Here is a 24201-nt window from a genome sequence, read left to right as displayed (position 1 = left end):
CAAAGGTTACAAATTCAATATTGTGTCAAATACTGAAAAAATAAAACAGGATATACTGAATCGGCTGTCGCCCCAGGGCATGCTAGACACCTTCCATCACTATTGCGTATGCGACTTGTAGTTCTGCTTTTCTTATTAAAAGGGTGGTCTCTAAAGTCCCAGTGTTCTATTTCATTCCAGGGAACTTGGTGCGAATCGCCACCAGCATTAAACGGTTTTAATCTGCTCTCCCTACCTGCTATTAAAAGCGCAAAATTCGGCCACAGCAAGGGAGGCCTAGCTACATACAGCTCTATAAAGAGCATTTATGCTATGGAGCCAATGATGCACAGCTTAGCACCTCCAAACGCCATGCAAGTGCTCCGAATCACTTTACAGGGGGAGGATAAAAATGAGCAGATAATCCTCATAAATCTCTATTTACACCAGTGTGACAGAACTAAAGGCACCCAGCAACTGAAGGAGGAGCTCGACAAAATTATAACGGAAGAGCATGCCAACAGCCTGATCATTACTGGGGACTTCAATTCAAATATGTTCAGGAGTTCATCTGAAGATATTGATACGGAGGAGGACCAATTTGTACGGGACGCCGTAATACAAGATAATAACTCAGGCGGAAGACAAATGAAAACAGCCCAGAGGCTTCTAGCGATTCGGGAGTAGGTGGGCTTTCGAGCATTAACTCCTTGGGCCCGGCCGCGATTCTGCGCCTGTGCGGCTGTTTTAATGAGTGGGCGAGTTCATGACGGCCCCCAGCCGTCATCAGCACACGCCCACCGCGATGCATGATGGACGGGGGCCGTCATCAGCATGGAAGGGGTTAAACAGACCTGTAGTAAGGCTTATAGGTCCATTGTCGACATTGCTAAATTAGCATGTGAACCAGTCACACTCTGCACCAGCCACACTGCACGGTGCAGTGCACCTGTCACCCGCTGCACGTGGCAGTGCACCAGTCACACTCTGCACGATGCAGTGCACCTGTCACCATCTCCACGGTGCAGTGCACCCGTCACACTCTGCACGGTGCACCAGTCACACTCTTCACAGTGCAGTGCACCTGTCACCATCTGCACGGTGCAGTGCACCTGTTACCATCTGCACGGAGCAGTGCACCAGTCACACTCTGCATGGTGCAGTGCACCAGTCACACTCTGCACAGTGCAGTGCACCTGTCACCCTCTGCATGGTGCAGTGCACATGTCACCCTCTGAACAGTGCAGTGAGTCACACTCTGCACAGTGCAGTGCACCTGTCACCCTCTGCACGGTGCAGTGCATCTGTCACCATCTGCACGGTGCAGTGAGTCACACTCTGCACAGTGCAGTGCACCTGTCACCCTCTGCACGGTGCAGTGCACTAGTCACACTCTGCACGGTGCAGTGAGTCACACTCTGCACGGTGCAGTGCACCTGTCACCCTCTGCACGGTGCAGTGCACCTGTCACCCTCTGCACGGTACAGTGCACCCGTCACACTCTGCACGGTGCACCAGCCACACTGCGCGGTGCAGCGCACCTGTCACCCTCTGCAGGGTGCAATGCACCTGTCACCCTCTGCACGGTGCACTGCACCAGTCACACTCTGCACGGTGCAGTGCACCTGTCACCATCTGCATGGAGCAGTGAACCAGTCACATTCTGCACGGTGAAATGCACCAGTCACACTCTGCACGGTGCACGAGCCACACTGCACGGTGCAGTGCACCTGTCACCCTCTGCAGGGTGCAATGCACCTGTCACCCTCTGCACGGTGCAGTGCACCAGTCACACTCTGCACGGTGCAGTGCACCTGTCACCATCTGCATGGTGCAGTGCACCAGTCACACTCTGCACGGTACAGTGCACCTGTAACCATCAGCATGGTGCAGTGCACCAGTCACCCTCTGCACGGTGCAGTGCACCAGTCACACTCTGCACGGTGCATCAGCCACACTGCACGGTGCAGCGCACCTGTCACCCTCTGCACGGTGCAGCGAACCTGTCACCCTCTGCACGGTGCAGTGCACCTGTCACCATCCATGCCTGTCAAGTATCACGCATCAGGTGTGACGCTCGCGCATTTCAGTGCGGTGTTGCGCAACACCGCACTGAAATGCATTGTCACGCATTTAGTGCCAGTTGCCAGCGCGCACCACCTGCGGTGCCTGTGAACCTTTGCGCCTGCTCTGCTGCTCCGAGACATGGTTCCAGCAGCTGCTTGCTGGACTCAGTAGTTCCTAAATAGTTAAAATGGTCTGCTCTCAGCTCTGGAGTGGCTGAGAGTGTTACAATGTATCAATGAACCTGCCCGCCCTGTCGCATCTGGCTCCAGGCTACATGATTAATTGTGGCCGTGCCGCACGGCTTTGACACACTGCTCTTGAAATTACCGACTGCTCTAAGCAGTGAGTGGTTGCTGCTACTGGCTCAGGTGGCACACCATCGGGGATTATAATCTGGATGTGACCGTTAGTGAGCCCGGACTTCGTTGAGGAATGAGGCATCCGAAGTTGCTTCGTTTATGAGGCAGGCTGACATCCCGGCAGTGGAGAACGGGTCCACAGACTGAGGAAGAGATGTTTCTGGATAACCGAGGCACGGGGAGTCAGTCAGTGGAACCACCACAGGGCAATACTGGCTTCCGCCTTCGAATGAACGGGTGGCAGCGGCAGGGTGCTCCAGACACCCCTGGGACCTTGCTGCGCATGCGGAGAGGTGCAGAGGACGATGATGCCAACGCTGTGCAGCAGTATGAGCCGAGGATGATAGCCGAGTACCCATTTCTCATTGGCACTGGCCACCTGAGACCTACCTGGCCACTGCTCACGTCAATCACAGACCCGTCCAGAGTCAGGCATGGCGGGGCCTCGGAGACGGACAGGGCTGAGAGCAGAGGGGAACCAACCATGACAGACCAGAAGTGCCCGCAAGTTCAGAACCCACTCCACCCCATGACGGAGAACTCGTATAGCGCTTATGGCATTATGCTGCTCTCATTGATTGTCTTCACCGTGGGCATCATCGGCAACCTGTCCATCATGTGCATCGTGTGGCATAACTAGTCCAGGTGCATTGCTGACCGTACGGTCATGAACTGGGAAGAGACAGCAGTCTGACCTCGTCTAGTTCAAGTAAGTGTTACTTAAGTTACATCAGTCCAGTGGGCAAAGTGCTGCGTGCCAGGCAGAGCCGTTACTGACTTAGTTCTGTACAGTCAGTTTAGTACAGCTGCGGAGCAGCACAAGTCTGTCTGATCATCAACAGAAAAAATAATTTCACAAAAAATAGCATCTGGAGGCAGTTACCTAATTGCTGTTTAAATGCTGCTGTACGGCCCTCCGCCTCCAGCACGCTTCCTCCTCACTTACTCTACTTTAACACTTACACACAGTCACACAGCAGAGGTGCTTCCGACTCCCCCCCTTGGCCTCCCACTCGTAAGTAATAATCGCATAAACTAACTTTGCCCGTCTCTGATTTAAAGCATCAGAAAATCCCTCAGCCCACCTGAACTATGTGCAAAAATCCCTTACTTAGCATATATTCCATGGCAATGTCATTTTTAGGTTACGGTTTGGCAGTGCGCATGCGCTGTCTCTCCGAGACATCTGGTCGTCTATAAGGGTGCTGAAACTCCGCCTACTGCTTTGTTATTTCTTGCTGCTTGCCATTGGTTAACTTTGGCTTTTTATTTGTTAGCAGCCTTAATATTGGCTCTTGAGCCAGTAGGTAACTTCCGGCTATTCCGGAAGCAGCACAGCCTAACTACAGTATTGTGACGCTTATTTTAAATAGTGCGCAGTCATTTTGACTTGTTACAATAGCGATCGCGCAATCGCTTTCAGTGCTGTCTGAATGGAGTGAGGCGATAGAAGATTGGGGAGGGTTTGTGCTGCTCGTTTCTACTAGGAGTGGTTTGTGGTTACGTGTTGCAAGTGTGGGGATTGCCACGTGAGTTGTGTCCACTGTTTTCGCTTTCGTCTTTATTTTGAAAATAGCAGGGAAATAACGGGGCCGCCGCCAGAGTGTCGTTTCCTTTTTTATTTAGTGTACCTATACAACTTTTCTGATAATGTAACCTTCTCCTTTCCTGACACTTGTATTTGCGATCTAATGGACTGGTCTGCCGAAAAAATAGGTGGTCTAGCTATCTTCACACAGCTGCCACCAGACACCACTGCGCCCCTGATTATCTAATTTCAAGTTACTGCGCAATTCCTTTTAAATGGCAGGATTCGTTGCTACATTTGTTTCACTCTTGCGCCAGGTCCAGTTCACCTCTCCTCACTCTGGGGATAATTTTCCTTTCCATTGGTTTGAGGCAGAAAAGACATTTGACAGTGGCGTATGGTTCTCTTTTGGAGGCGTCACAAGGTACATACAGTAACATGACTGTTCGAATGTTTTTATTGGCTTTGCAAACGCACGTGACAATAAGTGGGTCGTCTGAAGATCTTGCACGTTTTGTGACATTTTTCATTTGTACCACAAAGCATACACTGAAAAAAAAGGTTTCATGTATACGTCCGATACAAAGGAACGTCGAAGGGCATCATATGCACAACCCTGGGCTACAAATGTAGAAAAGGGCGCAGGTCTTTCACAGAGCTCCAGTGTCGTGTAACCGGATACAGACATCTCACCTACCCTTCAGCCTCTCCTACTTCAGGGTAACTAATGAGCTGGGATAATCCTCACACAAGAGGGTGTGAGCTTGTGCCCCAGCCGCGAATCACAGGCACACCCTGTGCTTGGATTCACTTCACTGGAGCACACACTGCATTCCCACACACACACAGCGCCGCTGTTGACACACACCTCACTAAGCGCTACACCAGTTACAAGCACTTGCCCGGCTCGCACTCCTGGCTTCCCTTTACTCCCACACGGTACATTTACAAATAGTTCAACAGAGCCCTGAGGAATTTGGCGAGGAGGGAAGGGGTTATCAGAATTCTTGGGGGGATGGGTAGGAGAAGAAAGCCAATAATCTTGTGGGGATGAGGTGGGGGGAATCGGTGGTAGCAGGGATTCTTGTGCGGGACTGTGGGGGTTGCCGAACTTCTCGTGGGGTGTGATGACACCTCAAAGTTCAAGGAAACTCATCCGCTGGGCCCTGGAGTCACGATCTTTACAAATTACATTACACCGAAAAGGCATACACCTCACTGTAATAAAACGTACAAAATGAAAAAAATAAACATAGTGAGAAAAGTGAGGGGCTTTAGAAAATGAAGCTCTATAAGGTTTTGAGGTGTCATACATGTCCTGTGTCTCGCTCTCTCCTGCTGTGGGAGCAGTCAATATCCGACTATACTCCGTGATGGAACCGCTGACCAATTGCGGGAGGGAACAGGTACCGTAAGACTGAGGTGCCAGTTCATGGAAAAGTAAATCTGGTCCTTGCCCATTCACGTGCCCTCACAAATGTCTAGTCAGAGTCACCGCAATGTGCAACAGTCATGAACCCGAGGTGCTCGCCCACTCACCCTCTCGTGAAGGGCCCGCCTCACTCATGCCCCACAGACCACACTATGATCACACACTCACCCTCTCGTGATGGGCCCCCGCCTCACTCATGCCCCACAGACCACACTATGATCACACACTCACCCTCTCGTGGAGGGCCCCCGCCTCACTCATGCCCTACAGACCACACTATGATCACACACTCACCCTCTCGTGAAGGGCCCCGCCTCACTCATGCCCCACAAACCACACTATGATCACACACTCACCCTCTCGTGGAGGGCCCCCGCCTCACTCATGCCCTACAGACCGCACTATGATCACACACTCACCCTCTCGTGAAGGGCCCCTGCCTCACTCATGCCCCACAGACCACACTATGATCACACACTCACCCTCTCGTGAAGGGCCCCCGCCTCACTCATTCCCTACAGACCACACTATGATCACACACTCACCCTCTCGTGGAGGGTCCCCGCCTCACTCATGCCCTACAGACCACACTATGATCACACACTCACCCTCTCTTGAAGGGCCCCTGCCTCACTCATGCCCCACTGACCACACACTCACCCTCTCGTGAAGGGCCCCTGCCTCACTCATGCCCCACAGACCACACTATGATCACACACTCACCCTCTTGTGAAGGGCCCCTGCCTCACTCATGCCCCACAGACCACACTATGATCGCACACTCACCCTCTCGTGGAGGGCCCCCGCCTCACTCATGCCCTACAGACCGCACTATGATCACACACTCACCCTCTCGTGAAGGGCCCCTGCCTCACTCATGCCCCACAGACCACACTATGATCACACACTCACCCTCTTGTGAAGGGCCCCTGCCTCACTCATGCCCCACAGACCACACTATGATAACACACTCACCCTCTCGTGATGGGCCCCTGCCTCACTCATGCCCCACAGACCACACTATGATCACACACTCAACCTCTCATGAAGGGCCCGCCTCACTCATGCCCTACAGACCACACTGTGATCACACACTCACCCTCTCGTGAAGGGCCCCTTCCTCACTCGTGGCCTACAGACCACACTATGATCACACACTCACCCTCTCGTGAAGGGCCCCCGCCTCACTCATGCCCTACAGACCACACTATGATCACACACTCACCTTCTCGTGAAGGGCCCCTGCCTCACTCAGAAGCAAATATTTATCATTCATGTTTTGCTCCGAACTGCACGCAAAACAACTTTTAATGAATGCAACAGAATCAGGCCTATCCATTATCTGAGAGGCAGTGTGACATACAAATAGTTTTTTTCACAAACTCAAGTCACATAAAATAAAATATATCCAGTACTTGTATAGAGCATAAATCACCCCCGAAGGGGCATCTCGGCGCTGGGGGCCGTTGGGAAGATTAAGCGAGCTATTGCCCAGAGTCACATCCTGCCGCCGGAGCCAGGGATCAAACCGTGATCCCCAGCGCCCAACGTCAGTCGCCCTGGCCACGGCGCCACACCTCTTCCCACATACGAAGAATCAGAATAGAAATATAATAATCAGAATAAAAACATACAATAACTGATCACAGAACTACAAATTAAGCTTAGCCCCTTAACATAATCAACTGCTTTCCCCTAAATGCTAACATAGGACACCCTCAGCCAGAGTCCTTTTCTCGGGGTTTGCGCGGAGTTTTAAGAAGCGCTTTTAAGAAATTGCACACCGAGCAATCCAACATATAAAAAAATATATATTTAGTGATTGCAGACACTGGCGTCAAGTTGTCAGTGCACACTGAAGTGAACGCCGCGGTATTAAGTGGAATAACCCGTGTCAGCAGACACTGAAATAAAAACAGGAATAAGCAATGAAATAAAAGTTTATTAAATGCTGAAAGGAGGCTATCCACATACACAGAATTGAAATTAATTATAACAATTTCATTGAAGTTGGATAAATACAGAGTGGAAAGTATCAGCACTGCAGACACGGAAATGATGGAGCAGAAAGTGAAATGACAATCAGCTGCAGGCTCCTGAGGGTAAGTGCCAGAAAACACTAAAACGAAAGTATGAACAGACACCGCAGCAGCAGCAGGAAGCTACGTTAGTGGTGGAGCAGACGCATACACATACATAAAAGTAGCAGCAGAGTCTACAGTGAGAAAATCCAAGAAAACTGATTCGAAATATCAGAAGATGGTTAAAGGAATGTGGCAACAGTTCCAGAATACAAAATATATGAAAAGTGTGTGTGAGAGAGAAATAATTTGTTTTATGCACTGCAAAGTACACTTACGACTTGAAAGCGCTGCAACAAAAGATGTTACAGTTAAGCAACGAATTGGTACGCAGTACATCTTGCTGTACATTATGCATGTTAGTGCTTACAAATTACTGTTTTCAAACTACATTTTGTAGTGTTCTGTTCTGCAGTGCCCTGTATGAGCTCTGAGCCCTCCATTGCCATTTGACCCGCCCTGAAGCGCACAGGTGCATATCCCCTCCCTGGGCCAGGGCCTGGGTGATTGCCCTGTGTCCTTTATGTGCTGCGTACAGGTGCATAGATCTGCCTGGGTCCGTGTTCTACCGTGCCCTGTATAGGCGCCGAGCCATCGAGTGCCCTTTATGAGCCGCACTGAAGTGCACAGGTGCATACCCCCTCCCTGGGCCAGGGCCTGGGTGATTGCCCTGTGTCCTTTATGTGCTGCGTACAGGTGCATAGATCTGCCTGGGTCCGTGTTCTGCCGTGCCCTGTATAGGCACCGAGCCATCCAGTGCCCTTTATGAGCCGCACTGAAGTGCACAGGTGCATATGACCTCCCTGGGCCAGGGCATGAGCGAAGATTCGACTGGCCTTGGAGGCACCGGCCTGCCGATTAGTTTGTTCATTTCTCTATTTCCTGAGTATGTTGTCACTGTCTGTGCTAATCTCTGCTTCTGTCAAGATGTCTCTGATTGTATTCCCTGTGTCCCACCCCTGGTGTGTCTCTATTCTGAGTGTCTCTACTCTCTGCCAGTCTGTATCCTAAGATGGAACTTCACCTTACAGTCCTGCATGACCTTCAGATTTAACTGAGCGCAGTCGATGCAGGCCCTAGAGTTGTGCTCCGCCGCCAGGCACAGTAAGCAAACTGCATGACCTTCAGATTCAACTGAGCGCAGTCGATGCAGCCCTAGAACTGTGCTCCGCCACCAGGCACAGTAAGCAAACTGCATGACCTTCAGATTCAACTGAGCGCAGTCGATGCAGCCCTAGAACTGTGCTCCGCCGCCAGGCACAGTAAGCAAACTGCATGACCTTCAGATTCAACTGAGCTCAGTCGATGCAGCCCTAGAACTGTGCTCCGCCACCGGGCACAGTAAGCAAACTTCGTGAGGGTCCGTCACAAACATTTGTTCGCGATGTTCCTTACATGGCTTGTTGTAAATACAGTTGGGTAATTTAGGTGGTTCCTGGACAGCAGTTTCTTTTGGCGTCTCAGGTATAATGCGTCTCAGGTATAATCACACTTGGATCTCAAAGGCTAACTCTCAGGTCTCACCGGAGGGTCACTTTATTATCTCACGTGAAGGTAATTTGAGGATATAATGTGAGGGTCACTTTAAGAGCTAACATGAGGGTTATTTTATTAAATGCTTTAGATTTCACAGGAGGGTCTCATCAGCCAGCCAATTAATCAATGTACTGGTACACTTCTTCTTCCCTGTGGCGATAGATGCAAAGCGGAAGTGTGCCTGGGATTTATTGAGGCTTAACAGCAGTGCAAGGTATAACTTGGACCGACCGTGAAGGGGGAGCAGGGAGTCTGGAAGCACATGCTTCAGAATATGAGCATAAACTGTGCTCCTCAGAGCTGACAACATTACGCTTATCTGCCCCCTCACCCGCCCCACACACACAGCCACGCACACACAACCACACACACACACAACCATACACACAGCCACATACACAACCACACACCACCACACACACACAACCACACATACACACACAACCACACACACAACCACACACATAACCACACACACAACCACACATACAACCACACACACACAACCACAAACAGAACCACACCGTCAGTGCACACTTTCACCAAGCACAGACACCATCAGTCATCAGTGCACGCTTTCACCGGGCACAAACACCACCAGCCGTCAGTGCACGCTTTCACCAAACACACACACACACACCACCGTTCGTCAGTGAATGCATTCATCAGACACACACCACCAGCCGTCAGTGCACGCTTTTACCGGGCACACACACCACCGGCCGTCAGTGCACGCTTTCACCAAGCACACACACACACCACCATTCGTCAGTGAATGCATTCATCAGACACACACCACCGGCCGTCAGTGCACGCGTTTATCAGGCACACACACCACCAGCCATCAGTGCATGCTTCCACCAGGCACACACAACACCAGCCGGCAGTGCACGCTTCCACCAGGCACATACACCACCAGTCATCAGTGCACACATCAATTGTTAACGCATCCACAATTAACTATTGTAGCAATCGCAGTATGGCGCATTTTACTTTTAAACATATTCATCTAAAGCGCAGCATGCCACCATTGCTACAAAAATAAATGCACATTTTATTTGGCCTACAATTTATACACTTTTGTTGCAGTTGCAATATTTAGCAATGCCAATAGCTCAAACTTACTTCACCCGAGACCTATTGCATTGTAAATGCTTGTTGGTAAAGCCTCATGTTAGCCACAATTTCTTACCTTGACAATTGACGGGCAATTAATTATTACATCGTTTGCAGAGGAAATAAGAGTCTGTGTTTTAGAATAGCGCGGTTGAAATGAAGCATCATTCTTTTCTGCACCAATAATAACACTCTCTGTGCAGCCGAGATTGAGATTTGTATAATTGTACAGAGCGCACACTTGCAAAAGTGATTCAGAGTAACTGGCCCGTCTATATTTCTTGACGCACTGGCCTCTAAAACTTCCTTTTTGTCTGCTGCACAGTGTTGATCCATGAGTGAGGTCTTGTCAAGCTAAGAAAGTGTCTCTCAGCCCCATCAAACTTCCTTCTCATGTGTCTTCTTTGCCGCCATTAGTTTAAAAACGTAGTTATATTACAAAGAGGTTGTATGTTAGTGACCTTTCATTTCAGTATTTTCAAAATATGTTTAGAGCTTCTGGTTGCTCAAAATATAGGAATGTCTGATATTTATTTCTTCCAATGCACTTCATTCGATGACTTCTCGTGCTCCGGTGCAGGGGGCTTTATCCGTCCTCCGCGCATGCGCTGCAGTTAATATAAGGCCTGAGAGCAGTATCTATTCTACGCACATGCGCAGCTATTAATACTAGGGCCGCGAGCAGTGTCTGTTCGCTGCGCATGCGTAGTTGTTTAAGACTCCCCTCCCTGGTAACCCTCGCTCGGGTGCTGCGCAGTGGGAACGTAGTGTTGGTTGTCCGCGCGTGCGCAGTTGTTAATCAATAGGCAATCTTCAGCTGTGTCTGTCCCCAGCGCATGCGCAGTTAATGCAAAGCCTCTAGCCCGCGCTGATAGGTTGTTTGTCACAGGCGCCATTGACAGATCACTGGGTGTCCAGGTGGGTCTGGGACAAGGTCTCAGTTTCTAGTTCCTCAGGGGGCCCCATGGCGGGTGTTTGAAGAGTGGATACTGTTAAACGGAATTTCAAAGCACCTGGCTTCTTGTTCGAGGTATAGTTGAGTGCATTCTGTCATCTAATTTTTTATGCTCAATGTAACAAAATGTTTACAATAGGAACTGATTCTAGTGTTATTTCTTACAGCTCGATGTTTCCACAAAGCAAATGGTGCAAGCACATTAGCTGTGACGGTGTTCACTGCTCTGGGGCCTATTTCCTTTAAGTGCTTAACTCTACAAGATGCTTACACTGCATAGTTATCAACATTATTTAGATTCTAATGGGAGAACTGTGAAATGTAGTACATTCTACCTGGTCTTTTCTCACTGGTGCATTGCCCCAACCCCGAGAAAGATGTGTGTTCACGCCCTCGGATTTGTAAGCGCTGGACATGTGTATTGACCTGCCATTTGCACATTTGAGTCCAAAGGACCAACCTGTGGCCTGCTGAGTTATGTGCCACCCTCTTTGTTTTATCAAAAATATATGTTTTGCTTTAGCACGAAAATGCAAAAGGTGCACATGGAAAAGAGTTTGTTTTAAAAAGGTCGATATTGCTCATGGTAAATTGAAACTAGCATTTGCAATGCAATAGTTCTTGCATTTACCGGAGTTTCGTAAATGCGACACCTATTGCATTGCAAATGCCTGTTTGTAAAAACGCCCGTGCAGCGCATTAACTTTGATGTTGGCCGGGCCCCTTTTCTTAAACGAGCCGTGTCTAAAGAAAGGGGTGGGTCGCCATTAAAGTGAAAGAGCAGTATGGGGCGCTTTTATAAAACAATCATTTGCAATGCAATAGGTCTTGCATTTACAAGTTTGAGCTATTGACATTTCAAATAACAATGCCTTTTATTTTTTATTCGTTTTCAAAACATAAATAAAAGGCATTGTCATTTACAATACAAATAGCTTAAACTTGTGTAATTGCGAGACCTATTGCATTACAAATGCTTGTACATAGATTGGTAAACAGAAACAGGCTGTCTTTTACTGAATGCAAACATGGAATGGAAGACAGATGTATTGATACAAAAACAGTCAGACACATCAACACATCGCCCATTTAACGTCACAGCTACACCTGTCAACATTTGAAATAGCGGTATTTCATTTATTTCTTTTACCAATCAAGTGGCATAAAGTATGCAAAATGAAGCCGAATCTACTGTAGTTAAATTAAGTAAGCCATCCCTTTCCTCGGGGCAGGAAAACAATGCAGCAGAAGAGAAGTGCACACATGCTGCTGCTGTTAACCTGCTGCTCGCGGGTGTCTCCGCTCCAGATACAAGCTTCCTAGGACCGGTTTCTGGCATTTCAGCCGTCTTCAGCCAGGCTTGCTGGAATCCAGTGGCAAAGTGAGCAAGGGACTCCCATCCGAGCATACCCTGCCAACTTATGGCGAACAAAGCGGTACAAAAGGGGGTGGTGATGGACCGCTTTGTTCAGCTGAAATGCCAGAAACCGGGCCTAGGAAGCTTGTTTCCGGTCCAGGGAAGGCATGGCTTGGCAGTTCGGGCTGGACTGTTCCCATGAGGCACATGGTCAGACTGATTTGCATATGGCCATGTCTGAACTGGGGTGGCAGAGTGGGCTAAAGAACGGTGATGGATTAAACCCAGATCTGTTGACTGGGTGTGAGTGTTTGATTGGTTCAGATGCTCCGTCCATCACCACCCGCTTTTGTACCCATTTGAAACCAGGCATTTTCCCCTTTATTACGCCACTCCCTTCATGGTGACATCACTCTTTCCGCATGTGCTTCCGGGGCGAGCAATATTCCTCGCCCCGGCCAGCACATGTGCAGGAGGTCTCTGACCTGCTGTGCCCTCGTCATCGTCCATCCCTTGACGAAAAAAAACAAAACAGTCAGAGTTAGACTGACTGAATTTAATTTGCGACACACGGGGCAGTGAGCAGTTCATTGATTTGACGCTGCTGCATTGCATGCATGTGGTACGTGTCTCTCTTGTCTTCCTCCCCGTCCCGACTCCCGAGGCTAGTGGGGCAACGCCCCATTCACCCCTATGCACCAACGGCCACTGCTTATACCACGTGCAATAAATCCTCTCCAAAGCCACGCCTCAAGAATTCCTGGGTGTGAAGGGCGGCTGATTCTGATTGGGTGCTTGATAGTTTTCCAGAAACTCATGTTCTGATTTTAACCAACATCGCTTAGAACACTGGGACTTTAGAGCCCATCCTTTTAATGAGGAAAACAAAACTACAAGTCCCATAAGCAATAGTGGTGTAAGGTGTCACGCATGACCTAGGACAACATCGGATTCAGCACATCCAGTTCTATTTTTTAAGTATTTGACAGAATATTGAATTTATAATCTTTGTTTTTTATGGTCATGAGTCACCAGGATACTAAAAACGTGTCTTTTATTTTCAAGGTCAATTAAGTAATGGTCACCAGCTTGGAAGCTCAGTTAATTCTTCAGTATTTGTCATTGATCTCCATGTGTGGCTGGTTTGGGTCTGCCCCCTGCATCATTCCCGATAACTCACACAGGTAAGGAGCTTGTAGCAGCAACATGATAACCCCATACTCGTCTGTAAGAAGTGCGCTCCGAGGCAGGTATCCGATCATTTTTGTGAAACAAGCAAGCACCAATATCTGCTATGTACATTCGTTAAAATAAAACACAATCAGTTCATTTCAAAATATACTTTATTCGGCATAAAGCAATACCATAAAAGTACAGTGTTAAAAAACAATATCTCATACATTATAAAAACCGTACTAAAAACCTGTTTAACAACAATACATAAAATATAAATGATTCGGCACAGGGATCATCTTATAGAAATGACAAGGAGGTACCCGGTTAAAAATGTTTCATCCATAGTATAGTGCAAATCAGAGCAAATATTGAACACACAGGACCATTATTCCTCCCCTCTACTGGTTCTGAGTTCCATCGCTAATCTTAGAAAATGTACTACACAGAAAAGTTTTTAAAGGTTCTACTGACAATTTCAGAAACAGTAGGACCACCTTAACTTGGTTGAACTTGGCCTTCCTTAAAATACCTTTTAAAAATAGTCGCCTAGCGTAAAATGGGCATAGTAGGACCAAATGGAGCGTATCCTGTGGAGACCGTTGGTCGCAGCCACAAGAGCCCTTACTCTCCAAATGCTTTGTATACCCTGCTGGAACCGCCAAAGTATGGTGTAACAAATCTAGCCTGAAACGGGTCATGAGAAATCTGTCTTGAGGATTGTAAATAAGACACAAATAAGGTTCCACGCCCAGGCACGACTTTGTTAACTGATGAGTTCTTACTAGTCAGCTCTCTCTTTCTTCCCTATTTGACTTGGCTCTGTTTAAAAATTCTGACTTAATACGGCCCTTATCCTTAGATAGCAATTTAGTCGGGTGGGTAAAATATTCAACACAACCCATGGCTAACAGGTTTTCCTTGATGTGTCTAATCCAAGGAATATTGTAACCCTGTGCTCGTGCAATGCAGTCTGATATTATTTGTTGACTTAACGCCGCCTCTGGGTTTGTCTATACCTTAATCCAGCCTGCGAGGGGCTTCCATTGCAGCCTATCGCACAGATGGTTTATACCCAGTTCCTCATGAACCATGTAGGAGGAAATGCTTTGTGGGACTTTCAGTACCCGCCTCAAATATTTGTTTCCTTCTATTTGTACCTGAAGCGGGTCTATAAAGCCCCAGACCTCACTCCCATATAAAACTTTGGCACAGCTTACAGAACTATAGAAGTTCAGGATTTGTTCCGGAGCCCATCGGCCTCGCCTCTTTGCAAAATTCATAGTTGCCCCTGTTGAGTTAATTAGTTTATTGCATTTCTCCTCCACAAGGGCTTTAAAACTAAGGCGACTGTCGAACATGATCCCCAGATATGAAAATGACTTGACCTTTTCCAGTCCCTGTGTGCCTATTGTATACTTAGTTTTGCTGGATGGTCCTTTCCCTACCTCCATAACATATGATTTGGTGAGGTTCGGTGACAAATCTAAGCTATCCATAAAATGGACAAAGCCATCTATGAGGCGCTGCGTCCCCGCGCAGTGCGGGCCAAGAGTACTGCGTCATCTGCATACAGTAACACCAGTATCCCTCTCCTACCTATCTGTGGGCAGTCCACCCCTAGAGCTACCAGCGCCTGGGTCAAACCATTTATATATAAAGTAAAGAGGAAGGGGGCCAAAATACATCCCTGCCTCACTCCCCTTGAGCATGGGACGTGGTCTGTGACTTTTCCCTCCTTATCATATCTGACCAGGGGAGAAATATTCTGATGCAGTGTCCGTAATATATTTACCAGACCAGGGTCAACTCCCAAGGCCCCCAATAGTCCCCACAATTTCTTCCGATTTACTCGATCAAATCCCGCGGTGAGGTCCATGAAAGCCATGTACACCGTCCCCTCACTGGCTACGGTGTACTTGGCTGCCAGGAGATATAAATTAAGGCATTGATCTGTAGTGGAGCGGCCGTACCTAAGCCCATACTGGGTATCCGAAATGATCTTATGTTCCTCCGCCCAATCAATCAATCGGTTACGAATGGCCCTACCTAGCACTTTCACGGTAACATCAATTAATGAAATAGGCCTATAGCATTGAGGGCTATTTCTGTCCCCTTTTTTAAATATGGGGACTATTGTGGCCGTAGACCAGGATATTGGCATCATTGTTTGCACTGCGGTATTTATTACTCTGGTGAGTATGGGCACCCAGAGTTCTTTCTGGCTTAAGAGGAGATCTGGTGGAATCCCATCAGGTCCTGGCGCCTTGTTACGGGTTAGCCCCTCAATCCCTGTCTTTATTTCTCCCAAGGAAAAGGTAATCTGGGGTGGGTTCACACTTTCCAGTTCTCGATGCTACCATGGTCATACAGGCCCTTGTAATGCTCAAGCCAGGTTTCTGGGAAGATGTGGCAGGCCAGCTTGGGTTTATTTGAATGCTGAAAGCATGGTTCATTAACAACTCTCCAAAAAGCAGTCGATTTGTTTGTCTCGGCCGCTTCTCTCTAGTTTTCCCATGCCTGGTTCTGCAATATGGTTCTGCGGCATCTTAGTGTTTTATTGTACCTAGCCCTGCAGCTTGATACCTTCCCTCTGTCCCTAGGTACGCATTTCAGAGCCGATTTCAGATCCCTCAAGGAGAGGGAGCAGTCATGATCAAACCACCTTGGTGCACTGTGTTCGTTGTTGATCTTCCTGCCCCTAAGTAAGCCATCTATTTGTTTGGCCGCTCCCTCAAATGCCTTAATCAGGTCTGCCCCCTCAACCTCCAAGTCCAAACACTTCCAAACGTTGGACTCGGCCTGTGTCAGTAAGATTCTGTAAAATGCCTCACTGTCCGTGTTGACCCACCTTGGTCAGTGGCTTTAATCAAACCTTCGGCCCCCCTACGTTGTTATAGAAGTACCGCATTTGGATCTCTGATGCTTAGGAGAAGCGGGTTTTGGTCGCTGAAAATGCTAACCTCTATCTCAAACTTTGTAACCTGACACTTTAACATGGGTGTAACGAAAATAAAATCAATTATAGTGCCCTTCGCCCTGCCTTTGAAAGTAGGGGTGACCGTGCTATTGCCCTCCCCACCAATCAAATCCATGGTATATGTTAGGGCATGCCTGCCCAGGATCCTATTCAGCGCTCCTCCTTCCCTTGGGTGATTCAGGTGCCACCCCTCTACAATCGGGCAAGCCGACCAGTTCCCCTCATTCATTCTTAGGAAGGGGCATGGGTGACAATTGAACTCCCCTGCTAATAGTAGCTGAGAGCACAGTGCCCCTTGCTCCTCCATGCCTGCCAGCCGAGCCCCTAATTCATTTAGGCTTTGGAGAGTTTGTCCTGGAGTAATGGCATTATAGAAATTTACAACAGTTAAATTAAACCCCTTATTACGATATGTGAGTTCCAGTGTGCAGTCCGAGCCCATCTAAGTTCACTCCACCTTCCTGAGAGTCTGAGATCGACATAAATAGTCAGACCCCCCTTTGCCCTCCCCGGCGCTGACTTACGCGCTGGGCCGAAAAACATTTTGTAGCCTTCTATTGCCTGGGTGTTACTATGTACTCCCATGTTTCTTTTAGGAGGATTATTTGATGTTTCTTAATATACGTTAGCCAGTTGTGATTTTTGATTTTTGAGGCTAAGCCCACTACATTCCAGGATATGATCTTAATCTCTCCCACTATTTGACTGCCTGCCGTGACAGTTGTAGGGTTAGTGGGCATTACAGGAACTTCACCCAAATTCCCTGCATCTTTCTCCACATTTCTCCCACCGGGCTCTATAACTCTCACATTGGCATTGGAATCATCTGACTGTGTACGCCCTGGACCTTCATTGTCTCCTATTATGGGTGACCCCTCCCCCCTCGTGCTATTCTCGTCTTTCAACCCCCCACCAGTCAATCTATTTCATTTAGGGCTGAAGCACAGTGGAGAGGTGCAAATCGGTTAATGAGTGAAACGAGCTGGTCCCCCCCATCTGATGCAATCCTATTCCTCCTATGGTCACCTTGCATATTCCTATGGGCCATATCCCTATAGAAAGAAGCCAAGGGGAGCAGTCTGATACTGGACCCTCCATCCCTTGGTATCGACCCCTGGATTGACTATGGAGGAGCTCATTGACTAACTCTGGATATCTGAAATTCAAAATCACACAATCACCCGCAAAGCTCTTTCTGCTACTTCCGATCCAAGCCACCCTCCTTGCCATCAGAATATGTCTGTGTTGTGTGATATTGAAACCCGTGTTTTTGACTAGCCAATGGGCTGTCTTGTTAATTAGAGTGCGCGGGGATTCCTCCCTCTCATCCCCGTTAGTAGGAACCCCTACAAGGACCACTGTGTAGGGGCTTGAGGCTGGTGGGAGATCCAATGTCGGTAAACCCCTAGTGCTCTGCACAGCGTCCGCTATTGTTAACTCCTCTTCACTGTCTATTGCCCTTCTTCCCTCCGAGCCCCTCTGGGCTGTGTCAGGACAAACCGTATTAGGTGGCCCCATTCTGTTTATGCTTAGGGTAGTCCCGTTCGTTTTACCCGCCAAGGCACCCTTGTTGGTGCCCTCACTGTCTTTGCCCAACTGCCCGCCTTCGCGGTGCCCCCCTCCTTGACCCTCATAACTAGTTGTGTGCTTTGAGTATGATGAGGCTTCTGCTCCCCTCATCTCCGGTCCCCTAATTCTACCTGGCACACCATTCCCCTGATCGCATAGCCGAGATAGTTTTTCCTCAATAACCTTAATTCTCTCGAGCACCGGTCCCAAATGGGTGGAAAAAAGGAGCTCTAAGTTTGACCTTAATAGATCTTCCATTCCTTGTCCGCTCCCCATCTTCCCACAGTTTGAACATTGCGTGCTACAAATGGGTCCCACGGCAGAGTTCACTCTGCTGATCTTTACGGCACCCTTCCGTTTTGATTTTGGCTTTGAAACAATCGGCCCCCCTCCCCCCCGATTCTTGCGTCAGCTAGAGGTGATACCAACTGCATAGTAGATGTGTCTTTTATTGCACCTTTTGATCTTGTGATCACTTCTCCGCCCCCCTTACTATGGTTCCTATACCTGAGTTGGCCCTGGAGGCTACCAACTCTGATGGCCCTTGTTCTGGCCTGTCAAACACTGGAGTGGACGCGCTGGAATTCTTCTCCACCTCTTCAATACTAATGTGAGACCGGTCAGGGTCAGAATCCGTTATAAGTGGGTCATCAGGGTACATAAGTGAGCCACCCTCCTGTGTCATATGGGAACATGAACCATAGCACTAGTGATGCTGCCTCTATCCTGCTTTGATGGACCTTGGAGGATACTTTTACTTGGTGTTTTAGACCTTGCTATGGGGCCCATTGATGGTCGCTTATGTTCCAGCAGTGTATCTAGCGACAATCTTTTTTCTGTGAGCTGAATTTCGTGGACTAACAGTGATTCTGCTCTTTGAAGAAATGCATCAACGGTCCCCTTAACCCCGCCCCCTACCCCAGGAATCACCTTCCGCTTACTCATACTGAGTGGTGTTCGATACTCCCACCGGTTACAGCGCAGATGTGCTATAGAACTATGGTCAGGTCCTACTTTACATACAGTACGGAAGGCACTAAAAATGAAATAGAGTCCACAAAGCACAAGGCGCTGCCTCCCTAACTGCTAAAACTGATGTAATCAGCTATTACTTCCACTCATTCACTGGAGGACGTGTCCACTATGTATATCCTCCCGTATTGATTTTTTTTTTATCTCCCAGGGGTTAAAGTTTTCACAACAACATTTTTTTTTTAATGCATTCTCAGATCACTCAATGCTCACTTTGGAAATCCATCTGGGGGAAGGATTGAGACTCCCAAAAGGGTGGGCTTTCAATAAGCAGTACTTAAATGATGAAGATTGGGTAAAGTCCATGGAGTTAGAGATTAGACAATTTTTGAATCACAGCTATTCGTAACTGTGTCGATATTTGTCCTCCAATTACAGCAATGCCCAAAATAAAGCTGTATGCTGATGACATCATGCTCTTAATTAAGCCCACAGTTGAGGTGCAATCCAAGGTCTTCAAGTTGTTTGAGGACTTTGACGCTTTAGGGGGATACCGCATTAATAAGGGCAAGACGGAAGTTATTCAGTGTGGGAGTGACGCTATAAATCTACACCTTGATATCCGGGGCTCTGTTAACTCGAATCCAAAGAGATATTTGGGAATATTTTTCTCAAATCTAATTGATGATCTATATAAATTAAACTTTGATCCCCTAATAAAGAAAGTTAAAGGGCTGTTCTCCCGATGGAATTTACTTCCTTTGTCTATTATGGGACGAGTGGCTCTGATTAAGATGTCTGTTTTACCGCTATTTAATTTTTTGTTTGCCTCAATTCCGTGCGCTTTATCAAATTTCTTCTTTTCTCAGGTTGAGTCAATGTTTACAGCCTTTATATGGGCAAAGAAAGTCCCACGCCTTGCACTTAGCACTTTATATGAAGACTTGGATCAGGGTGGTTTAGCACTTCCCAATCTTAAAAGCTACTGTGATGCGTATTTTGCACAATATTTATCGAGGTTTAAGCCCGCACCACAAACACATTGTTTTACCAACTTTTTTATCAATCATATGTGTCAGGACACCCAAATTCATTCTCCCCTGTTAATGTTCAGATCTCCAAAGCTGGTCCGCTACAAGAGCTTGCTGTGGCTTTTTAAAAGAAGGCAGGCATTCGTTAAAAAATATTCCATACCTGCAATCAACTCTGCTTCCTTGTTAGAAGAAATTCTCCCCTTCATAAGTGTTAGACAACTTAGATATCTGGCTGTAAAATGGGCGGAAGCAGGGTTTGTTTAAAATCTCTGACTTTATACAGGATGGTAACTGGGTGTCTATGGTAGATATGCGCCAATCATTGACCAATGATTTTATCTTAATGAATTCCTATGGCACTTTATTTAAATATCTTGCCGAAACTAGCGCTATTTCCTTTTTGGCTCAGAATCGGTTGGTGGAGGATCTTTTAGTTAAGGTCTTAGACAAGAAGCCTGGTGCCTGGAAGAAATATTTGACCTCGGTAAGGGGGGGTGGATGTTGAATCTAAAGCTTTAAGGAAATGATCAGAACAGGAAAACTGTGAAATCTCCCCCTATATTTGGACCACTATTAACAGGTTGAATTTCAGCTCCTTAAGAGGGGCAAATTGGCGCAGGATGCTATTTTTTAGTAAATGGCTGCTGTATCGAAACCCAGCAGCCCTGGCCAAAATGTACCCCAATCAGTCTTCCCAATGTTTCCGATGTTTGAACTTTCCTGCTGCCAATCGGTCACATATTATGCTCCGCTGTCCAAAGATTAATGTGTACTGGGTAGAGGTATTTGTGTATCTCGAAAAAGAATGCAATTTACAGTTGGAAGTAAATGACAGGTTAATTCTTTTTGGCTATGACCCGGATATCCATTTTGCAGATTCAGTGACTAGATTTCTGTACATAGCTATGGCGATTGCAAGATCACTGGTCCCTCAAAATTGGCGCTCTGACTTAATTCCGTCAGCCGTGGAATTGGGGCATAAGATGAGAAGGGTAAAGAAAAGTGAATATACCTTTGCAGCAAGAAATGGGGGACATAATAGATTTAATAAAACATGGGGTTCGAGATTTGATTAAAACAGAGGGTGAGGATGTAGTGGCCAGTTTGTTTGGTGGCGGGTGGGAATGAGATTTAGGACCTCGTCAATTGTCTATTTATCTATTTATTGTGTGAATGTTTACAGGGGGCTTTTTCTACGGGATGTTTGTACTTTTATACCTGATCAACTCTCTTTTATGAAATGTATAACAAGTTCGTGACCTGGGATAGCGACTTATGGTGATTCTTTTGGTTCAAATAGATTTGTTTTTGCTGTTCGGCTTTTTGCTATGATATAATGCTGGTTTATGCAAATGTTTATGTTGACAAATCTTGGCTTCAATAAAAAAAAAAAAAAGAGTGTATCCGGCGGTTCACTTACTGTCACTCTGGGTCTAGCGTCCGTCCCTATGGGAGGTGTCCTGTTTTCAGACTCAATGGGGGTGGCCCTGCCCGGCCTCCTCTGGCCTTTGACGGACAATGAAGGGCCTGCCTTTGGCCCGGGCTTAGCCCGGGCGAGCCCGCGCTCGTCCCGCGCTCGTCCCGCGCTGCGGGAGCCCCAACGCTAATTTATCCTCGTTGGCCCGATGGGAATGTCGTGAGAGCGCGCTGCCTCCTGGGAACTGGAGTCCCAGCAGTCCCGCGCTCCGCGATGTAGACGGGGCAAAGTCCGTCAAAGAAGGCAGCCACAAACAACAAGCAGGTCCCTGGGCAGCACAGAGCAGCAAAGGGCAGGCGGAAATGGCCGGTAGGTCAGAAGGGCAATCAAATCACAGTATGCTGTTCCAGAGGTTCAGTCCCAGAGAAATTATCTGTAACTGAACCCAGACACCCTAGGAAGTATGTGCTTTTAAGACAAGTTGCGTTCATTCACCCGAAGGTGACATGCTTCATCATTGGGGTATACTCCTCACCAGGCCGGCGCTACAATGCCTGGCGGGCACCACTAGAGGGCACTTTCTCGCAGATCTTGTATTAAGTACGCCGGATGAGCATAGTAGGACAGAGGATGTTGTGTCATAAGATGTGAGATTGGTGAAAGTCTGAATATAAGATCAACTATCGACCAGTTGCCGCAATATAGTTAATGTGATCGTCCTGGTCCATGTTGAGATTAAAAACAGTGGCAGAGAAATTGAGGAACTAATTGCCCCTATCACTGTGTGAAAGTGTCGATCACCTATGGACCTGCTGGTAAGCTGGGGTCTATATTTCAGGTCAACTTTGTTCATGCCCTGTGTAGTCATGGAGCAATCTGTTGGCATTTCATCAGGACCAAATATGGGAAAATGTGTAAATGTGATCTAATCTTCTCCACAGCGTGAGGAGCTCTGTAACTCTAAGCTCTGCACCGTGCATAGATGATAAGTTGCCTAGTACCATCTTACTACCACAGGTGAGCGATGTCTAACAGAGTGCACTACATATGGTAACCCTCCTAAAATTCAGGACATTTTGACTTATCCAATAGTGCCGCATCAGAGGGCAACTGGTTTGAAAAGCACATGCTTCCTAGGGTGCCTGCGTTCAGTTAGAGATAATGTCTGTGGGACTGAACCTCCAAAACAGTATACTGTGAGTTGATTTATATGAAGAATGTGTATACTGGACTGTCATTTTCCTCGTAATCTCTTGTGATATGTAAAATAAAATACAGCACACCGGGAGGCCAACAAATCTATCATACATTTAATGCCAAAAAATATTATTTTTTTCTTTTTTTTAAAGTTTTCAAAAATCTTTATTGAGGAACAAAATCATGGCAGACACAATACACCGAGCAATTCTGCAGCTCACATCAGCAAGATACAATTCAAGTCAGTTATTTAGTAACAGGCAGATTACATTGAATACATTTAATGCAAAAATAGCAAAAGGCCAAGCAAACTAACAAGTGACAATTGTCTTTGCAATGGACAAGAGCATCCACCCTAAAGCAATTTGAGTATATAATGCTAATGCTACACAATGTATTTTTACACACTTTTCTCCTAATACAAGTCAATGAAACATGAACACATGATAGAAACAGTTACTGAAACGACACTAATGAGTAGGAGGCAGGATCTTCTCTCGAGAGGAATGTGAGGAGTCTGTGAGGTGCAGATAAAAGATACACAGACAAGCTGCAGAACTCACTGTTTCTGGAAATAACATTTCTGTGTGTCAATATTCAATTTACTACAAGATGCAGGATAGTGTGCAGATGGACATCACTAAATAAAATGGTTCTGGGCCCTAATAGAATCCAGTAGAAGAGGAGTTGAAGGGTAGTAGAGGGGTAGAGGTGTAGTAGAGGAGTAATAGAGGGGTAGAGGGGTAGAAGAAAGGCAAGAGGTGTAGAGGGTCAGAAGAGGGGTAGAGGGGTTGAGGGGTAGTAGAGGGATAGAGCGGTTGTAGAGGTCTAGAACAGGTGTAGAGGTGTAGAAGAGGGGTAGAAGAGAGGTAGGGGGGCAGAAGAGCGGTAGGGTAGAGGTAGAGGGGTAGAAGAGAGGTAGAGGCATAGAAGAGGTAGAGGGGTAGAAGAGAGATAGAGTAGAGATAGAGGGGTAGAAGAGAGGTAGTATTTTAGAAGAGAGGTAGTGGGGTAGGAGAGAAGTAGAGGGGTAAAAGAGGGGTAGGGGTAGAGGAGTGGTAGAGGGGTAGAAGAGGGATGGTAGAGAGGTAGAAGGGTAGTAGAGGGGTAGAAGGTTAGAAGAGGGGTAATAGAAGGGAAGAGGGGTGGTAGAGGGGTAGAAAAGAGGTAGAGTGGTAGAAGAGTAGAAAAGATGTTGAGGGATAGAAGAGAGCTAGAGGGATAGAAGAAAGGTAGAGGGGTAGAAGAGAGGTAGAGGGGTAGAAGAGAGGTAGAGGGATAGAAGAGAGGTAGAGTGGTAGAAGAGAGGTAGAATAGAGGTAGAGTGGTAGAAGAGGTAGAGGGGTAGAAGAGAGGTAGAGGGGCACTAGAAGGATAGTAGGTTACAGGGGTAGTAGGTTTGAGGGGTAGTAGAGGGGTAGAGGTATAGGGGTGTAGGGGGTAGAAGAG

General features: G+C 47.4%; 1 protein-coding gene across 2 annotated transcripts in view; it reads left to right on the top strand.

The window, feature by feature from the left end:
- The first annotated feature begins 10968 nt into the window (after nt 1–10968).
- LOC147737166 (uncharacterized) overlaps nt 10969–24201 on the top strand; it is a 498742-nt gene continuing 485509 nt past the window's right edge. Inside the window, exons 1-2 of one of the 2 annotated variants that reach the window (XM_086918899.1) lie at nt 10969–11128; nt 13476–13594. The gene's annotated coding sequence lies outside the window, so the exon portion shown is untranslated. The remainder of the gene's footprint in view (nt 11129–13475; nt 13595–24201) is intronic. The other variant, XR_015295525.1, reaches the window with a different exon arrangement.

Source organism: Lissotriton vulgaris, chromosome 1_1, assembly GCF_964263255.1.
Source record: "Lissotriton vulgaris chromosome 1_1, aLisVul1.2, whole genome shotgun sequence".
NCBI lineage: Eukaryota > Metazoa > Chordata > Amphibia > Caudata > Salamandridae > Lissotriton > Lissotriton vulgaris.
This window is presented reverse-complemented; position numbering and strand designations above follow the sequence as displayed.